Raw genomic sequence first — 19,326 nt, 5'->3', positions numbered from 1 at the left:
AAACGAAGGACACTAGAATGAAAATTTTAAAGCCTCCTGTTAGTGCTTCATCTACACGTTATAGCCCTGAATTTTCCAATGCCTATCTCTTTGCAAAAGAGAGATATCGGCAAGGAAAAGCTGCATTGTACCTTTGCATTTTTCTCCCAAACGAAGGACACTAGAATGAAAATTGTAAAGCCTCCTGTTAGTGCTTCGTCTACACGTTATAGCCCCAAATTTTCCAATGCCTATCTCTTTGCAAAAGAGAGATATCGGCAAGGAAAAGCTGCATTGTACCTTTGCGTTTTTCTCCCAAACGAAGGACACTAGAATGAAAATTTTAAAGCCTCCTGTTAGTGCTTCATCTACACGTTATAGCCCTGAATTTTCCAATGCCTATCTCTTTGCAAAAGAGAGATATCGGCAAGGAAAAGCTGTATTGTACCTTTGCATTTTTCTCCCAAACGAAAGACACTAGAATGAAAATTTTAAAGCCTTCTGTTAGTGCTTCATTTACACGTTATAGCCCTGAATTTTCCAATGCCTATCTCTTTGCAAAAGAGAGATATCGGCAAGGAAAAGCTGTATTGTACCTTTGCATTTTTCTCCCAAACGAAAGACACTAGAATGAAAATTTTAAAGCCTTCTGTTAGTGCTTCATTTACACGTTATAGCCCTGAATTTTCCAATGCCTATCTCTTTGCAAAAGAGAGATATTGGCAAGGAAAAGCTGTATTGTACCTTTGCATTTTTCTCCCAAACGAAAGACACTAGAATGAAAATTTTAAAGCCTCCTGTTAGTGCTTCATCTACACGTTATAGCCCTGAATTTTCCAATGCCTATCTCTTTGCAAAAGAGAGATATCGGCAAGGAAAAGCTGCATTGTACCTTTGCATTTTTCTCCCAAACGAAAGACACTAGAATGAAAATTTTAAAGCCTCCTGTTAGTGCTTCATCTACACGTTATAGCCCTTAATTTTCTAATGCCTATCTCTTTGCAAAAGAGAGATATCGGCAAGGAAAAGCTATATTGTACCTTGGCATTTTTCTCCCAAACGAAGGACACTAGAATGAAAATGTTAAAGCCTCCTGTTAGTGCTTCATCTACACGTTATAGCCCTGAATTTTCCAATGCCTATCTCTTTGCAAAAGAGAGATATCGGCAAGGAAAAGCTATATTGTACCTTTGCATTTTTCTCCCAAACGAAGGACACTAGAATTAAAATTGTAAAGCCTCCTGTTAGTGCTTCATCTACAGGTTATAGCCCTGAATTTTCCAATGCCTATCTCTTTGCAAAAGAGAGATATCGGCAAGGAAAAGCTATATTGTACCTTGGCATTTTTCTCCCAAACGAAGGACACTAGAATGAAAATTTTAAAGCCTCCTGTTAGTGCTTCATCTACACGTTATAGCCCTGAATTTTCCAATGCCTATCTCTTTGCAAAAGAGAGATATCGGCAAGGAAAAGCTATATTGTACCTTGGCATTTTTCTCCCAAACGAAGGACACTAGAATGAAAATTTTAAAGCCTCCTGTTAGTGCTTCATCTACACGTTATAGCCCTGAATTTTCCAATGCCTATCTCTTTGCAAAAGAGAGATATCGGCAAGGAAAAGCTGTATTGTACCTTTGCATTTTTCTCCCAAACGAAAGACACTAGAATGAAAATTTTAAAGCCTCCTGTTAGTGCTTCATCTACACGTTATAGCCCTGAATTTTCCAATGCCTATCTCTTTGCAAAAGAGAGATATCGGCAAGGAAAAGCTGCATTGTACCTTTGCATTTTTCTCCCAAACGAAAGACACTAGAATGAAAATTTTAAAGCCTCCTGTTAGTGCTTCATCTACACGTTATAGCCCTGAATTTTCCAATGCCTATCTCTTTGCAAAAGAGAGATATCGGCAAGGAAAAGCTGCATTGTACCTTTGCATTTTTCTCCCAAACGAAGGACACTAGAATGAAAATTTTAAAGCCTCCTGTTAGTGCTTCATCTACACGTTATAGCCCTTAATTTTCTAATGCCTATCTCTTTGCAAAAGAGAGATATCGGCAAGGAAAAGCTATATTGTACCTTGGCATTTTTCTCCCAAACGAAGGACACTAGAATGAAAATGTTAAAGCCTCCTGTTAGTGCTTCATCTACACGTTATAGCCCTGAATTTTCCAATGCCTATCTCTTTGCAAAGGAGAGATATCGGCAAGGAAAAGCTATATTGTACCTTGGCATTTTTCTCCCAAACGAAGGACACTAGAATGAAAATGTTAAAGCCTCCTGTTAGTGCTTCATCTACACGTTATAGCCCTGAATTTTCCAATGCCTATCTCTTTGCAAAAGAGAGATATCGGCAAGGAAAAGCTATATTGTACCTTTGCATTTTTCTCCCAAACGAAGGACACTAGAATTAAAATTGTAAAGCCTCCTGTTAGTGCTTCATCTACACGTTATAGCCCTGAATTTTCCAATGCCTATCTCTTTGCAAAAGAGAGATATCGGCAAGGAAAAGCTATATTGTACCTTGGCATTTTTCTCCCAAACGAAGGACACTAGAATGAAAATTTTAAAGCCTCCTGTTAGTGCTTCATCTACACGTTATAGCCCTGAATTTTCCAATGCCTATCTCTTTGCAAAAGAGAGATATCGGCAAGGAAAAGCTATATTGTACCTTGGCATTTTTCTCCCAAACGAAGGACACTAGAATGAAAATTTTAAAGCCTCCTGTTAGTGCTTCATCTACACGTTATAGCCCTGAATTTTCCAATGCCTATCTCTTTGCAAAAGAGAGATATCGGCAAGGAAAAGCTGTATTGTGCCTTTGCATTTTTCTCCCAAACGAAAGACACTAGAATGAAAATTTTAAAGCCTCCTGTTAGTGCTTCATCTACACGTTATAGCCCTGAATTTTCCAATGCCTATCTCTTTGCAAAAGAGAGATATCGGCAAGGAAAAGCTGCATTGTACCTTTGCATTTTTCTCCCAAACGAAGGACACTAGAATGAAAATTTTAAAGCCTCCTGTTAGTGCTTCATCTACACGTTATAGCCCTTAATTTTCTAATGCCTATCTCTTTGCAAAAGAGAGATATCGGCAAGGAAAAGCTATATTGTACCTTGGCATTTTTCTCCCAAACGAAGGACACTAGAATGAAAATGTTAAAGCCTCCTGTTAGTGCTTCATCTACACGTTATAGCCCTGAATTTTCCAATGCCTATCTCTTTGCAAAAGAGAGATATCGGCAAGGAAAAGCTGCATTGTACCTTTGCATTTTTCTCCCAAACGAAAGACACTAGAATGAAAATTTTAAAGCCTCCTGTTAGTGCTTCATCTACACGTTATAGCCCTGAATTTTCCAATGCCTATCTCTTTGCAAAAGAGAGATATCGGCAAGGAAAAGCTGCATTGAACCTTTGCATTTTTCTCCCAAACGAAGGACACTAGAATGAAAATTTTAAAGCCTCCTGTTAGTGCTTCATCTACACGTTATAGCCCTACATTTTCTAATGCCTATCTCTTTGCAAAAGAGAGATATCGGCAAGGAAAAGCTATATTGTACCTTGGCATTTTTCTCCCATACGAAGGACACTAGAATGAAAATGTTAAAGCCTCCTGTTAGTGCTTCATCTACACGTTATAGCCCTGAATTTTCCAATGCCTATCTCTTTGCAAAAGAGAGATATCGGCAAGGAAAAGCTATATTGTACCTTTGCATTTTTCTCCCAAACGAAGGACACTAGAATTAAAATTGTAAAGCCTCCTGTTAGTGCTTCATCTACACGTTATAGCCCTGAATTTTCCAATGCCTATCTCTTTGCAAAAGAGAGATATCGGCAAGGAAAAGCTATATTGTACCTTGGCATTTTTCTCCCAAACGAAGGACACTAGAATGAAAATTTTAAAGCCTCCTGTTAGTGCTTCATCTACACGTTATAGCCCTGAATTTTCCAATGCCTATCTCTTTGCAAAAGAAAGATATCGGCAAGGAAAAGCTGTATTGTACCTTTGCATTTTTCTCCCAAACGAAAGACACTAGAATGAAAATTTTAAAGCCTTCTGTTAGTGCTTCATTTACACGTTATAGCCCTGAATTTTCCAATGCCTATCTCTATGCAAAAGAGAGATATCGGCAAGGAAAAGCTGTATTGTACCTTTGCATTTTTCTCCCAAACGAAAGACACTAGAATGAAAATTTTAAAGCCTCCTGTTAGTGCTTCATCTACACGTTATAGCCCTGAATTTTCCAATGCCTATCTCTTTGCAAAAGAGAGATATCGGCAAGGAAAAGCTGCATTGTACCTTTGCATTTTTCTCCCAAACGAAGGACACTAGAATGAAAATGTTAAAGCCTCCTGTTAGTGCTTCATCTACACGTTATAGCCCTGAATTTTCCAATGCCTATCTCTTTGCAAAAGAGAGATATCGGCAAGGAAAAGCTGCATTGTACCTTTGCATTTTTCTCCCAAACGAAGGACACTAGAATGAAAATTTTAAAGCCTCCTGTTAGTGCTTCGTCTACACGTTATAGCCCTGAATTTTCCAATGCCTATCTCTTTGCAAAAGAGAGATATCGGCAAGGAAAAGCTGTATTGTACCTTTGCATTTTTCTCCCAAACGAAAGACACTAGAATGAAAATTTTAAAGCCTCCTGTTAGTGCTTCATCTACACGTTATAGCCCTGAATTTTCCAATGCCTATCTCTTTGCAAAAGAGAGATATCGGCAAGGAAAAGCTGCATTGTACCTTTGCATTTTTCTCCCAAACGAAGGACACTAGAATGAAAATTGTAAAGCCTCCTGTTAGCGCTTCGTCTACACGTTATAGCCCCAAATTTTCCAATGCCTATCTCTTTGCAAAAGAGAGATATCGGCAAGGAAAAGCTGCATTGTACCTTTGCGTTTTTCTCCCAAACGAAGGACACTAGAATGAAAATTTTAAAGCCTCCTGTTAGTGCTTCATCTACACGTTATAGCCCTGAATTTTCCAATGCCTATCTCTTTGCAAAAGAGAGATATCGGCAAGGAAAAGCTGTATTGTACCTTTGCATTTTTCTCCCAAACGAAAGACACTAGAATGAAAATTTTAAAGCCTTCTGTTAGTGCTTCATTTACACGTTATAGCCCTGAATTTTCCAATGCCTATCTCTTTGCAAAAGAGAGATATCGGCAAGGAAAAGCTGTATTGTACCTTTGCATTTTTCTCCCAAACGAAAGACACTAGAATGAAAATTTTAAAGCCTTCTGTTAGTGCTTCATTTACACGTTATAGCCCTGAATTTTCCAATGCCTATCTCTTTGCAAAAGAGAGATATTGGCAAGGAAAAGCTGTATTGTACCTTTGCATTTTTCTCCCAAACGAAAGACACTAGAATGAAAATTTTAAAGCCTCCTGTTAGTGCTTCATCTACACGTTATAGCCCTGAATTTTCCAATGCCTATCTCTTTGCAAAAGAGAGATATCGGCAAGGAAAAGCTGCATTGTACCTTTGCATTTTTCTCCCAAACGAAAGACACTAGAATGAAAATTTTAAAGCCTCCTGTTAGTGCTTCATCTACACGTTATAGCCCTGAATTTTCCAATGCCTATCTCTTTGCAAAAGAGAGATATCGGCAAGGAAAAGCTGCATTGTACCTTTTCATTTTTCTCCCAAACGAAGGACACTAGAATGAAAATTTTAAAGCCTCCTGTTAGTGCTTCATCTACACGTTATAGCCCTTAATTTTCTAATGCCTATCTCTTTGCAAAAGAGAGATATCGGCAAGGAAAAGCTATATTGTACCTTGGCATTTTTCTCCCAAACGAAGGACACTAGAATGAAAATGTTAAAGCCTCCTGTTAGTGCTTCATCTACACGTTATAGCCCTGAATTTTCCAATGCCTATCTCTTTGCAAAAGAGAGATATCGGCAAGGAAAAGCTATATTGTACCTTTGCATTTTTCTCCCAAACGAAGGACACTAGAATTAAAATTGTAAAGCCTCCTGTTAGTGCTTCATCTACACGTTATAGCCCTGAATTTTCCAATGCCTATCTCTTTGCAAAAGAGAGATATCGGCAAGGAAAAGCTATATTGTACCTTGGCATTTTTCTCCCAAACGAAGGACACTAGAATGAAAATTTTAAAGCCTCCTGTTAGTGCTTCATCTACACGTTATAGCCCTGAATTTTCCAATGCCTATCTCTTTGCAAAAGAGAGATATCGGCAAGGAAAAGCTATATTGTACCTTGGCATTTTTCTCCCAAACGAAGGACACTAGAATGAAAATTTTAAAGCCTCCTGTTAGTGCTTCATCTACACGTTATAGCCCTGAATTTTCCAATGCCTATCTCTTTGCAAAAGAGAGATATCGGCAAGGAAAAGCTGTATTGTACCTTTGCATTTTTCTCCCAAACGAAAGACACTAGAATGAAAATTTTAAAGCCTCCTGTTAGTGCTTCATCTACACGTTATAGCCCTGAATTTTCCAATGCCTATCTCTTTGCAAAAGAGAGATATCGGCAAGGAAAAGCTGCATTGTACCTTTGCATTTTTCTCCCAAACGAAGGACACTAGAATGAAAATTTTAAAGCCTCCTGTTAGTGCTTCATCTACACGTTATAGCCCTTAATTTTCTAATGCCTATCTCTTTGCAAAAGAGAGATATCGGCAAGGAAAAGCTATATTGTACCTTGGCATTTTTCTCCCAAACGAAGGACACTAGAATGAAAATGTTAAAGCCTCCTGTTAGTGCTTCATCTACACGTTATAGCCCTGAATTTTCCAATGCCTATCTCTTTGCAAAAGAGAGATATCGGCAAGGAAAAGCTATATTGTACCTTTGCATTTTTCTCCCAAACGAAGGACACTAGAATTAAAATTGTAAAGCCTCCTGTTAGTGCTTCATCTACACGTTATAGCCCTGAATTTTCCAATGCCTATCTCTTTGCAAAAGAGAGATATCGGCAAGGAAAAGCTATATTGTACCTTGGCATTTTTCTCCCAAACGAAGGACACTAGAATGAAAATTTTAAAGCCTCCTGTTAGTGCTTCATCTACACGTTATAGCCCTGAATTTTCCAATGCCTATCTCTTTGCAAAAGAAAGATATCGGCAAGGAAAAGCTGTATTGTACCTTTGCATTTTTCTCCCAAACGAAAGACACTAGAATGAAAATTTTAAAGCCTTCTGTTAGTGCTTCATTTACACGTTATAGCCCTGAATTTTCCAATGCCTATCTCTATGCAAAAGAGAGATATCGGCAAGGAAAAGCTGTATTGTACCTTTGCATTTTTCTCCCAAACGAAAGACACTAGAATGAAAATTTTAAAGCCTCCTGTTAGTGCTTCATCTACACGTTATAGCCCTGAATTTTCCAATGCCTATCTCTTTGCAAAAGAGAGATATCGGCAAGGAAAAGCTGCATTGTACCTTTGCATTTTTCTCCCAAACGAAGGACACTAGAATGAAAATTTTAAAGCCTCCTGTTAGTGCTTCATCTACACGTTATAGCCCTGAATTTTCCAATGCCTATCTCTTTGCAAAAGAGAGATATCGGCAAGGAAAAGCTGCATTGTACCTTTGCATTTTTCTCCCAAACGAAGGACACTAGAATGAAAATTTTAAAGCCTCCTGTTAGTGCTTCATCTACACGTTATAGCCCTTAATTTTCTAATGCCTATCTCTTTGCAAAAGAGAGATATCGGCAAGGAAAAGCTATATTGTACCTTGGCATTTTTCTCCCAAACGAAGGACACTAGAATGAAAATGTTAAAGCCTCCTGTTAGTGCTTCATCTACACGTTATAGCCCTGAATTTTCCAATGCCTATCTCTTTGCAAAAGAGAGATATCGGCAAGGAAAAGCTATATTGTACCTTTGCATTTTTCTCCCAAACGAAGGACACTAGAATTAAAATTGTAAAGCCTCCTGTTAGTGCTTCATCTACACGTTATAGCCCTGAATTTTCCAATGCCTATCTCTTTGCAAAAGAGAGATATCGGCAAGGAAAAGCTATATTGTACCTTGGCATTTTTCTCCCAAACGAAGGACACTAGAATGAAAATTTTAAAGCCTCCTGTTAGTGCTTCATCTACACGTTATAGCCCTGAATTTTCCAATGCCTATCTCTTTGCAAAAGAAAGATATCGGCAAGGAAAAGCTGTATTGTACCTTTGCATTTTTCTCCCAAACGAAAGACACTAGAATGAAAATTTTAAAGCCTTCTGTTAGTGCTTCATTTACACGTTATAGCCCTGAATTTTCCAATGCCTATCTCTATGCAAAAGAGAGATATCGGCAAGGAAAAGCTGTATTGTACCTTTGCATTTTTCTCCCAAACGAAAGACACTAGAATGAAAATTTTAAAGCCTCCTGTTAGTGCTTCATCTACACGTTATAGCCCTGAATTTTCCAATGCCTATCTCTTTGCAAAAGAGAGATATCGGCAAGAAAAAGCTGCATTGTACCTTTGCATTTTTCTCCCAAACGAAGGACACTAGAATGAAAATTTTAAAGCCTCCTGTTAGTGCTTCATCTACACGTTATAGCCCTGAATTTTCCAATGCCTATCTCTTTGCAAAAGAGAGATATCGGCAAGGAAAAGCTGCATTGTACCTTTGCATTTTTCTCCCAAACGAAGGACACTAGAATGAAAATTTTAAAGCCTCCTGTTAGTGCTTCATCTACACGTTATAGCCCTGAATTTTCCAATGCCTATCTCTTTGCAAAAGAGAGATATCGGCAAGGAAAAGCTGCATTGTACCTTTGCATTTTTCTCCCAAACGAAGGACACTAGAATGAAAATTGTAAAGCCTCCTGTTAGTGCTTCGTCTACACGTTATAGCCCCAAATTTTCCAATGCCTATCTCTTTGCAAAAGAGAGATATCGGCAAGGAAAAGCTGCATTGTACCTTTGCGTTTTTCTCCCAAACGAAGGACACTAGAATGAAAATTTTAAAGCCTCCTGTTAGTGCTTCATCTACACGTTATAGCCCTGAATTTTCCAATGCCTATCTCTTTGCAAAAGAGAGATATCGGCAAGGAAAAGCTGTATTGTACCTTTGCATTTTTCTCCCAAACCAAAGACACTAGAATGAAAATTTTAAAGCCTTCTGTTAGTGCTTCATTTACACGTTATAGCCCTGAATTTTCCAATGCCTATCTCTTTGCAAAAGAGAGATATCGGCAAGGAAAAGCTGTATTGTACCTTTGCATTTTTCTCCCAAACGAAAGACACTAGAATGAAAATTTTAAAGCCTTCTGTTAGTGCTTCATTTACACGTTATAGCCCTGAATTTTCCAATGCCTATCTCTTTGCAAAAGAGAGATATTGGCAAGGAAAAGCTGTATTGTACCTTTGCATTTTTCTCCCAAACGAAAGACACTAGAATGAAAATTTTAAAGCCTCCTGTTAGTGCTTCATCTACACGTTATAGCCCTGAATTTTCCAATGCCTATCTCTTTGCAAAAGAGAGATATCGGCAAGGAAAAGCTATATTGTACCTTGGCATTTTTCTCCCAAACGAAGGACACTAGAATGAAAATTTTAAAGCCTCCTGTTAGTGCTTCATCTACACGTTATAGCCCTGAATTTTCCAATGCCTATCTCTTTGCAAAAGAGAGATATCGGCAAGGAAAAGCTGTATTGTACCTTTGCATTTTTCTCCCAAACGAAAGACACTAGAATGAAAATTTTAAAGCCTCCTGTTAGTGCTTCATCTACACGTTATAGCCCTGAATTTTCCAATGCCTATCTCTTTGCAAAAGAGAGATATCGGCAAGGAAAAGCTGCATTGTACCTTTGCATTTTTCTCCCAAACGAAAGACACTAGAATGAAAATTTTAAAGCCTCCTGTTAGTGCTTCATCTACACGTTATAGCCCTGAATTTTCCAATGCCTATCTCTTTGTAAAAGAGAGATATCGGCAAGGAAAAGCTGCATTGTACCTTTGCGTTTTTCTCCCAAACGAAGGACACTAGAATGAAAATTTTAAAGCCTCCTGTTAGTGCTTCATCTACACGTTATAGCCCTGAATTTTCCAATGCCTATCTCTTTGCAAAAGAGAGATATCGGCAAGGAAAAGCTGTATTGTACCTTTGCATTTTTCTCCCAAACGAAAGACACTAGAATGAAAATTTTAAAGCCTTCTGTTAGTGCTTCATTTACACGTTATAGCCCTGAATTTTCCAATGCCTATCTCTTTGCAAAAGAGAGATATCGGCAAGGAAAAGCTGTATTGTACCTTTGCATTTTTCTCCCAAACGAAAGACACTAGAATGAAAATTTTAAAGCCTTCTGTTAGTGCTTCATTTACACGTTATAGCCCTGAATTTTCCAATGCCTATCTCTTTGCAAAAGAGAGATATTGGCAAGGAAAAGCTGTATTGTACCTTTGCATTTTTCTCCCAAACGAAAGACACTAGAATGAAAATTTTAAAGCCTCCTGTTAGTGCTTCATCTACACGTTATAGCCCTGAATTTTCCAATGCCTATCTCTTTGCAAAAGAGAGATATCGGCAAGGAAAAGCTGCATTGTACCTTTGCATTTTTCTCCCAAACGAAAGACACTAGAATGAAAATTTTAAAGCCTCCTGTTAGTGCTTCATCTACACGTTATAGCCCTGAATTTTCCAATGCCTATCTCTTTGCAAAAGAGAGATATCGGCAAGGAAAAGCTGCATTGTACCTTTGCATTTTTCTCCCAAACGAAGGACACTAGAATGAAAATTTTAAAGCCTCCTGTTAGTGCTTCATCTACACGTTATAGCCCTTAATTTTCTAATGCCTATCTCTTTGCAAAAGAGAGATATCGGCAAGGAAAAGCTATATTGTACCTTGGCATTTTTCTCCCAAACGAAGGACACTAGAATGAAAATGTTAAAGCCTCCTGTTAGTGCTTCATCTACACGTTATAGCCCTGAATTTTCCAATGCCTATCTCTTTGCAAAAGAGAGATATCGGCAAGGAAAAGCTATATTGTACCTTTGCATTTTTCTCCCAAACGAAGGACACTAGAATTAAAATTGTAAAGCCTCCTGTTAGTGCTTCATCTACACGTTATAGCCCTGAATTTTCCAATGCCTATCTCTTTGCAAAAGAGAGATATCGGCAAGGAAAAGCTATATTGTACCTTGGCATTTTTCTCCCAAACGAAGGACACTAGAATGAAAATTTTAAAGCCTCCTGTTAGTGCTTCATCTACACGTTATAGCCCTGAATTTTCCAATGCCTATCTCTTTGCAAAAGAGAGATATCGTCAAGGAAAAGCTATATTGTACCTTGGCATTTTTCTCCCAAACGAAGGATACTAGAATGAAAATTTTAAAGCCTCCTGTTAGTGCTTCATCTACACGTTATAGCCCTGAATTTTCCAATGCCTATCTCTTTGCAAAAGAGAGATATCGGCAAGGAAAAGCTGTATTGTACCTTTGCATTTTTCTCCCAAACGAAAGACACTAGAATGAAAATTTTAAAGCCTCCTGTTAGTGCTTCATCTACACGTTATAGCCCTGAATTTTCCAATGCCTATCTCTTTGCAAAAGAGAGATATCGGCAAGGAAAAGCTGCATTGTACCTTTGCATTTTTCTCCCAAACGAAGGACACTAGAATGAAAATTTTAAAGCCTCCTGTTAGTGCTTCATCTACACGTTATAGCCCTTAATTTTCTAATGCCTATCTCTTTGCAAAAGAGAGATATCGGCAAGGAAAAGCTGTATTGTACCTTTGCATTTTTCTCCCAAACCAAAGACACTAGAATGAAAATTTTAAAGCCTTCTGTTAGTGCTTCATTTACACGTTATAGCCCTGAATTTTCCAATGCCTATCTCTTTGCAAAAGAGAGATATCGGCAAGGAAAAGCTGTATTGTACCTTTGCATTTTTCTCCCAAACGAAAGACACTAGAATGAAAATTTTAAAGCCTTCTGTTAGTGCTTCATTTACACGTTATAGCCCTGAATTGTCCAATGCCTATCTCTTTGCAAAAGAGAGATATTGGCAAGGAAAAGCTGTATTGTACCTTTGCATTTTTCTCCCAAACGAAAGACACTAGAATGAAAATTTTAAAGCCTCCTGTTAGTGCTTCATCTACACGTTATAGCCCTGAATTTTCCAATGCCTATCTCTTTGCAAAAGAGAGATATCGGCAAGGAAAAGCTATATTGTACCTTGGCATTTTTCTCCCAAACGAAGGACACTAGAATGAAAATTTTAAAGCCTCCTGTTAGTGCTTCATCTACACGTTATAGCCCTGAATTTTCCAATGCCTATCTCTTTGCAAAAGAGAGATATCGGCAAGGAAAAGCTGTATTGTACCTTTGCATTTTTCTCCCAAACGAAAGACAATAGAATGAAAATTTTAAAGCCTCCTGTTAGTGCTTCATCTACACGTTATAGCCCTGAATTTTCCAATGCCTATCTCTTTGCAAAAGAGAGATATCGGCAAGGAAAAGCTGCATTGTACCTTTGCATTTTTCTCCCAAACGAAAGACACTAGAATGAAAATTTTAAAGCCTCCTGTTAGTGCTTCATCTACACGTTATAGCCCTGAATTTTCCAATGCCTATCTCTTTGTAAAAGAGAGATATCGGCAAGGAAAAGCTGCATTGTACCTTTGCGTTTTTCTCCCAAACGAAGGACACTAGAATGAAAATTTTAAAGCCTCCTGTTAGTGCTTCATCTACACGTTATAGCCCTGAATTTTCCAATGCCTATCTCTTTGCAAAAGAGAGATATCGGCAAGGAAAAGCTGTATTGTACCTTTGCATTTTTCTCCCAAACGAAAGACACTAGAATGAAAATTTTAAAGCCTTCTGTTAGTGCTTCATTTACACGTTATAGCCCTGAATTTTCCAATGCCTATCTCTTTGCAAAAGAGAGATATCGGCAAGGAAAAGCTGTATTGTACCTTTGCATTTTTCTCCCAAACGAAAGACACTAGAATGAAAATTTTAAAGCCTTCTGTTAGTGCTTCATTTACACGTTATAGCCCTGAATTTTCCAATGCCTATCTCTTTGCAAAAGAGAGATATTGGCAAGGAAAAGCTGTATTGTACCTTTGCATTTTTCTCCCAAACGAAAGACACTAGAATGAAAATTTTAAAGCCTCCTGTTAGTGCTTCATCTACACGTTATAGCCCTGAATTTTCCAATGCCTATCTCTTTGCAAAAGAGAGATATCGGCAAGGAAAAGCTGCATTGTACCTTTGCATTTTTCTCCCAAACGAAAGACACTAGAATGAAAATTTTAAAGCCTCCTGTTAGTGCTTCATCTACACGTTATAGCCCTGAATTTTCCAATGCCTATCTCTTTGCAAAAGAGAGATATCGGCAAGGAAAAGCTGCATTGTACCTTTGCATTTTTCTCCCAAACGAAGGACACTAGAATGAAAATTTTAAAGCCTCCTGTTAGTGCTTCATCTACACGTTATAGCCCTTAATTTTCTAATGCCTATCTCTTTGCAAAAGAGAGATATCGGCAAGGAAAAGCTATATTGTACCTTGGCATTTTTCTCCCAAACGAAGGACACTAGAATGAAAATGTTAAAGCCTCCTGTTAGTGCTTCATCTACACGTTATAGCCCTGAATTTTCCAATGCCTATCTCTTTGCAAAAGAGAGATATCGGCAAGGAAAAGCTATATTGTACCTTTGCATTTTTCTCCCAAACGAAGGACACTAGAATTAAAATTGTAAAGCCTCCTGTTAGTGCTTCATCTACACGTTATAGCCCTGAATTTTCCAATGCCTATCTCTTTGCAAAAGAGAGATATCGGCAAGGAAAAGCTATATTGTACCTTGGCATTTTTCTCCCAAACGAAGGACACTAGAATGAAAATTTTAAAGCCTCCTGTTAGTGCTTCATCTACACGTTATAGCCCTGAATTTTCCAATGCCTATCTCTTTGCAAAAGAGAGATATCGGCAAGGAAAAGCTATATTGTACCTTGGCATTTTTCTCCCAAACGAAGGATACTAGAATGAAAATTTTAAAGCCTCCTGTTAGTGCTTCATCTACACGTTATAGCCCTGAATTTTCCAATGCCTATCTCTTTGCAAAAGAGAGATATCGGCAAGGAAAAGCTGTATTGTACCTTTGCATTTTTCTCCCAAACGAAAGACACTAGAATGAAAATTTTAAAGCCTCCTGTTAGTGCTTCATCTACACGTTATAGCCCTGAATTTTCCAATGCCTATCTCTTTGCAAAAGAGAGATATCGGCAAGGAAAAGCTGCATTGTACCTTTGCATTTTTCTCCCAAACGAAGGACACTAGAATGAAAATTTTAAAGCCTCCTGTTAGTGCTTCATCTACACGTTATAGCCCTTAATTTTCTAATGCCTATCTCTTTGCAAAAGAGAGATATCGGCAAGGAAAAGCTATATTGTACCTTGGCATTTTTCTCCCAAACGAAGGACACTAGAATGAAAATGTTAAAGCCTCCTGTTAGTGCTTCATCTACACGTTATAGCCCTGAATTTTCCAATGCCTATCTCTTTGCAAAAGAGAGATATCGGCAAGGAAAAGCTATATTGTACCTTTGCATTTTTCTCCCAAACGAAGGACACTAGAATTAAAATTGTAAAGCCTCCTGTTAGTGCTTCATCTACACGTTATAGCCCTGAATTTTCCAATGCCTATCTCTTTGCAAAAGAGAGATATCGGCAAGGAAAAGCTATATTGTACCTTGGCATTTTTCTCCCAAACGAAGGACACTAGAATGAAAATTTTAAAGCCTCCTGTTAGTGCTTCATCTACACGTTATAGCCCTGAATTTTCCAATGCCTATCTCTTTGCAAAAGAGAGATATCGGCAAGGAAAAGCTGCATTGTACCTTTGCATTTTTCTCCCAAACGAAGGACACTAGAATGAAAATTTTAAAGCCTCCTGTTAGTGCTTCATCTACACGTTATAGCCCTGAATTTTCCAATGCCTATCTCTTTGCAAAAGAGAGATATCGGCAAGGAAAAGCTGCATTGTACCTTTGCATTTTTCTCCCAAACGAAGGACACTAGAATGAAAATTTTAAAGCCTCCTGTTAGTGCTTCATCTACACGTTATAGCCCTTAATTTTCTAATGCCTATCTCTTTGCAAAAGAGAGATATCGGCAAGGAAAAGCTATATTGTACCTTGGCATTTTTCTCCCAAACGAAGGACACTAGAATGAAAATGTTAAAGCCTCCTGTTAGTGCTTCATCTACACGTTATAGCCCTGAATTTTCCAATGCCTATCTCTTTGCAAAAGAGAGATATCGGCAAGGAAAAGCTATATTGTACCTTTGCATTTTTCTCCCAAACGAAGGACACTAGAATTAAAATTGTAAAGCCTCCTGTTAGTGCTTCATCTACACGTTATAGCCCTGAATTTTCCAATGCCTATCTCTTTGCAAAAGAGAGATATCGGCAAGGAAAAGCTATATTGTACCTTGGCATTTTTCTCCCAAACGAAGGACACTAGAATGAAAATTTTAAAGCCTCCTGTTAGTGCTTCATCTACACGTTATAGCCCTGAATTTTCCAATGCCTATCTCTTTGCAAAAGAAAGATATCGGCAAGGAAAAGCTGTATTGTACCTTTGCATTTTTCTCCCAAACGAAAGACACTAGAATGAAAATTTTAAAGCCTTCTGTTAGTGCTTCATTTACACGTTATAGCCCTGAATTTTCCAATGCCTATCTCTATGCAAAAGAGAGATATCGGCAAGGAAAAGCTGTATTGTACCTTTGCATTTTTCTCCCAAACGAAAGACACTAGAATGAAAATTTTAAAGCCTCCTGTTAGTGCTTCATCTACACGTTATAGCCCTGAATTTTCCAATGCCTATCTCTTTGCAAAAGAGAGATATCGGCAAGGAAAAGCTGCATTGTACCTTTGCATTTTTCTCCCAAACGAAGGACACTAGAATGAAAATTTTAAAGCCTCCTGTTAGTGCTTCATCTACACGTTATAGCCCTGAATTTTCCAATGCCTATCTCTTTGCAAAAGAGAGATATCGGCAAGGAAAAGCTGCATTGTACCTTTGCATTTTTCTCCCAAACGAAGGACACTAGAATGAAAATTTTAAAGCCTCCTGTTAGTGCTTCATCTACACGTTATAGCCCTGAATTTTCCAATGCCTATCTCTTTGCAAAAGAGAGATATCGGCAAGGAAAAGCTGCATTGTACCTTTGCATTTTTCTCCCAAACGAAGGACACTAGAATGAAAATTGTAAAGCCTCCTGTTAGTGCTTCGTCTACACGTTATAGCCCCAAATTTTCCAATGCCTATCTCTTTGCAAAAGAGAGATATCGGCAAGGAAAAGCTGCATTGTACCTTTGCGTTTTTCTCCCAAACGAAGGACACTAGAATGAAAATTTTAAAGCCTCCTGTTAGTGCTTCATCTACACGTTATAGCCCTGAATTTTCCAATGCCTATCTCTTTGCAAAAGAGAGATATCGGCAAGGAAAAGCTGTATTGTACCTTTGCATTTTTCTCCCAAACGAAAGACACTAGAATGAAAATTTTAAAGCCTTCTGTTAGTGCTTCATTTACACGTTATAGCCCTGAATTTTCCAATGCCTATCTCTTTGCAAAAGAGAGATATCGGCAAGGAAAAGCTGTATTGTACCTTTGCATTTTTCTCCCAAACGAAAGACACTAGAATGAAAATTTTAAAGCCTTCTGTTAGTGCTTCATTTACACGTTATAGCCCTGAATTTTCCAATGCCTATCTCTTTGCAAAAGAGAGATATTGGCAAGGAAAAGCTGTATTGTACCTTTGCATTTTTCTCCCAAACGAAAGACACTAGAATGAAAATTTTAAAGCCTCCTGTTAGTGCTTCATCTACACGTTATAGCCCTGAATTTTCCAATGCCTATCTCTTTGCAAAAGAGAGATATCGGCAAGGAAAAGCTGCATTGTACCTTTGCATTTTTCTCCCAAACGAAAGACACTAGAATGAAAATTTTAAAGCCTCCTGTTAGTGCTTCATCTACACGTTATAGCCCTTAATTTTCTAATGCCTATCTCTTTGCAAAAGAGAGATATCGGCAAGGAAAAGCTATATTGTACCTTGGCATTTTTCTCCCAAACGAAGGACACTAGAATGAAAATGTTAAAGCCTCCTGTTAGTGCTTCATCTACACGTTATAGCCCTGAATTTTCCAATGCCTATCTCTTTGCAAAAGAGAGATATCGGCAAGGAAAAGCTATATTGTACCTTTGCATTTTTCTCCCAAACGAAGGACACTAGAATGAAAATTTGAAAGCCTCCTGTTAGTGCTTCATCTACAGGTTATAGCCCTGAATTTTCCAATGCCTATCTCTTTGCAAAAGAGAGATATCGGCAAGGAAAAGCTATATTGTACCTTGGCATTTTTCTCCCAAACGAAGGACACTAGAATGAAAATTTTAAAGCCTCCTGTTAGTGCTTCATCTACACGTTATAGCCCTGAATTTTCCAATGCCTATCTCTTTGCAAAAGAGAGATATCGGCAAGGAAAAGCTATATTGTACCTTGGCATTTTTCTCCCAAACGAAGGACACTAGAATGAAAATTTTAAAGCCTCCTGTTAGTGCTTCATCTACACGTTATAGCCCTGAATTTTCCAATGCCTATCTCTTTGCAAAAGAGAGATATCGGCAAGGAAAAGCTGTATTGTACCTTTGCATTTTTCTCCCAAACGAAAGACACTAGAATGAAAATTTTAAAGCCTCCTGTTAGTGCTTCATCTACACGTTATAGCCCTGAATTTTCCAATGCCTATCTCTTTGCAAAAGAGAGATATCGGCAAGGAAAAGCTGCATTGTACCTTTGCATTTTTCTCCCAAACGAAAGACACTAGAATGAAAATTTTAAAGCCTCCTGTTAGTGCTTCATCTACACGTTATAGCCCTGAATTTTCCAATGCCTATCTCTTTGCAAAAGAGAGATATCGGCAAGGAAAAGCTGCATTGTACCTTTGCATTTTTCTCCCAAACGAAGGACACTAGAATGAAAATTTTAAAGCCTCCTGTTAGTGCTTCATCTACACGTTATAGCCCTTAATTTTCTAATGCCTATCTCTTTGCAAAAGAGAGATATCGGCAAGGAAAAGCTATATTGTACCTTGGCATTTTTCTCCCAAACGAAGGACACTAGAATGAAAATGTTAAAGCCTCCTGTTAGTGCTTCATCTACACGTTATAGCCCTGAATTTTCCAATGCCTATCTCTTTGCAAAGGAGAGATATCGGCAAGGAAAAGCTATATTGTACCTTGGCATTTTTCTCCCAAACGAAGGACACTAGAATGAAAATTTTAAAGCCTCCTGTTAGTGCTTCATCTACACGTTATAGCCCTGAATTTTCCAATGCCTATCTCTTTGCAAAAGAGAGATATCGGCAAGGAAAAGCTGCATTGTACCTTGGCATTTTTCTCCCAAACGAAGGACACTAGAATGAAAATTTTAAAGCCTCCTGTTAGTGCTTCATCTACACGTTATAGCCCTGAATTTTCCAATGCCTATCTCTTTGCAAAAGAGAGATATCGGCAAGGAAAAGCTGTATTGTACCTTTGCATTTTTCTCCCAAACGAAAGACACTAGAATGAAAATTTTAAAGCCTCCTGTTAGTGCTTCATCTACACGTTATAGCCCTGAATTTTCCAATGCCTATCTCTTTGCAAATGAGAGATATCGGCAAGGAAAAGCTGTATTGTACCTTTGCATTTTTCTCCCAAACGAAAGACACTAGAATGAAAATTTTAAAGCCTCCTGTTAGTGCTCCATCTACACGTTATAGCCCTGAATTTTCCAATGCCTATCTCTTTGCAAAAGAGAGATATCGGCAAGGAAAAGCTGCATTGTACCTTTGCATTTTTCTCCCAAACGAAAGACACTAGAATGAAAATTTTAAAGCCTCCTGTTAGTGCTTCATCTACACGTTATAGCCCTGAATTTTCCAATGCCTATCTCTTTGCAAAAGAGAGATATCGGCAAGGAAAAGCTGCATTGTACCTTTGCATTTTTCTCCCAAACGAAGGACACTAGAATGAAAATTTTAAAGCCTCCTGTTAGTGCTTCATCTACACGTTATAGCCCTGAATTTTCTAATGCCTATCTCTTTGCAAAAGAGAGATATCGGCAAGGAAAAGCTATATTGTACCTTTGCATTTTTCTCCCAAACGAAGGACACTAGAATTAAAATTTTAAAGCCTCCTGTTAGTGCTTCATCTACACGTTATAGCCCTGAATTTTCCAATGCCTATCTCTTTGCAAAAGAGAGATATCGGCAAGGAAAAGCTATATTGTACCTTGGCATTTTTCTCCCAAACGAAGGACACTAGAATGAAAATGTTAAAGCCTCCTGTTAGTGCTTCATCTACACGTTATAGCCCTGAATTTTCCAATGCCTAT

Source organism: Pseudophryne corroboree, chromosome 8, assembly GCF_028390025.1.
Source record: "Pseudophryne corroboree isolate aPseCor3 chromosome 8, aPseCor3.hap2, whole genome shotgun sequence".
Taxonomy (NCBI): domain Eukaryota; kingdom Metazoa; phylum Chordata; class Amphibia; order Anura; family Myobatrachidae; genus Pseudophryne; species Pseudophryne corroboree.
The sequence above is the reverse complement of the archived record's forward strand: the minus strand, read 5'-3'. Positions refer to the sequence as shown.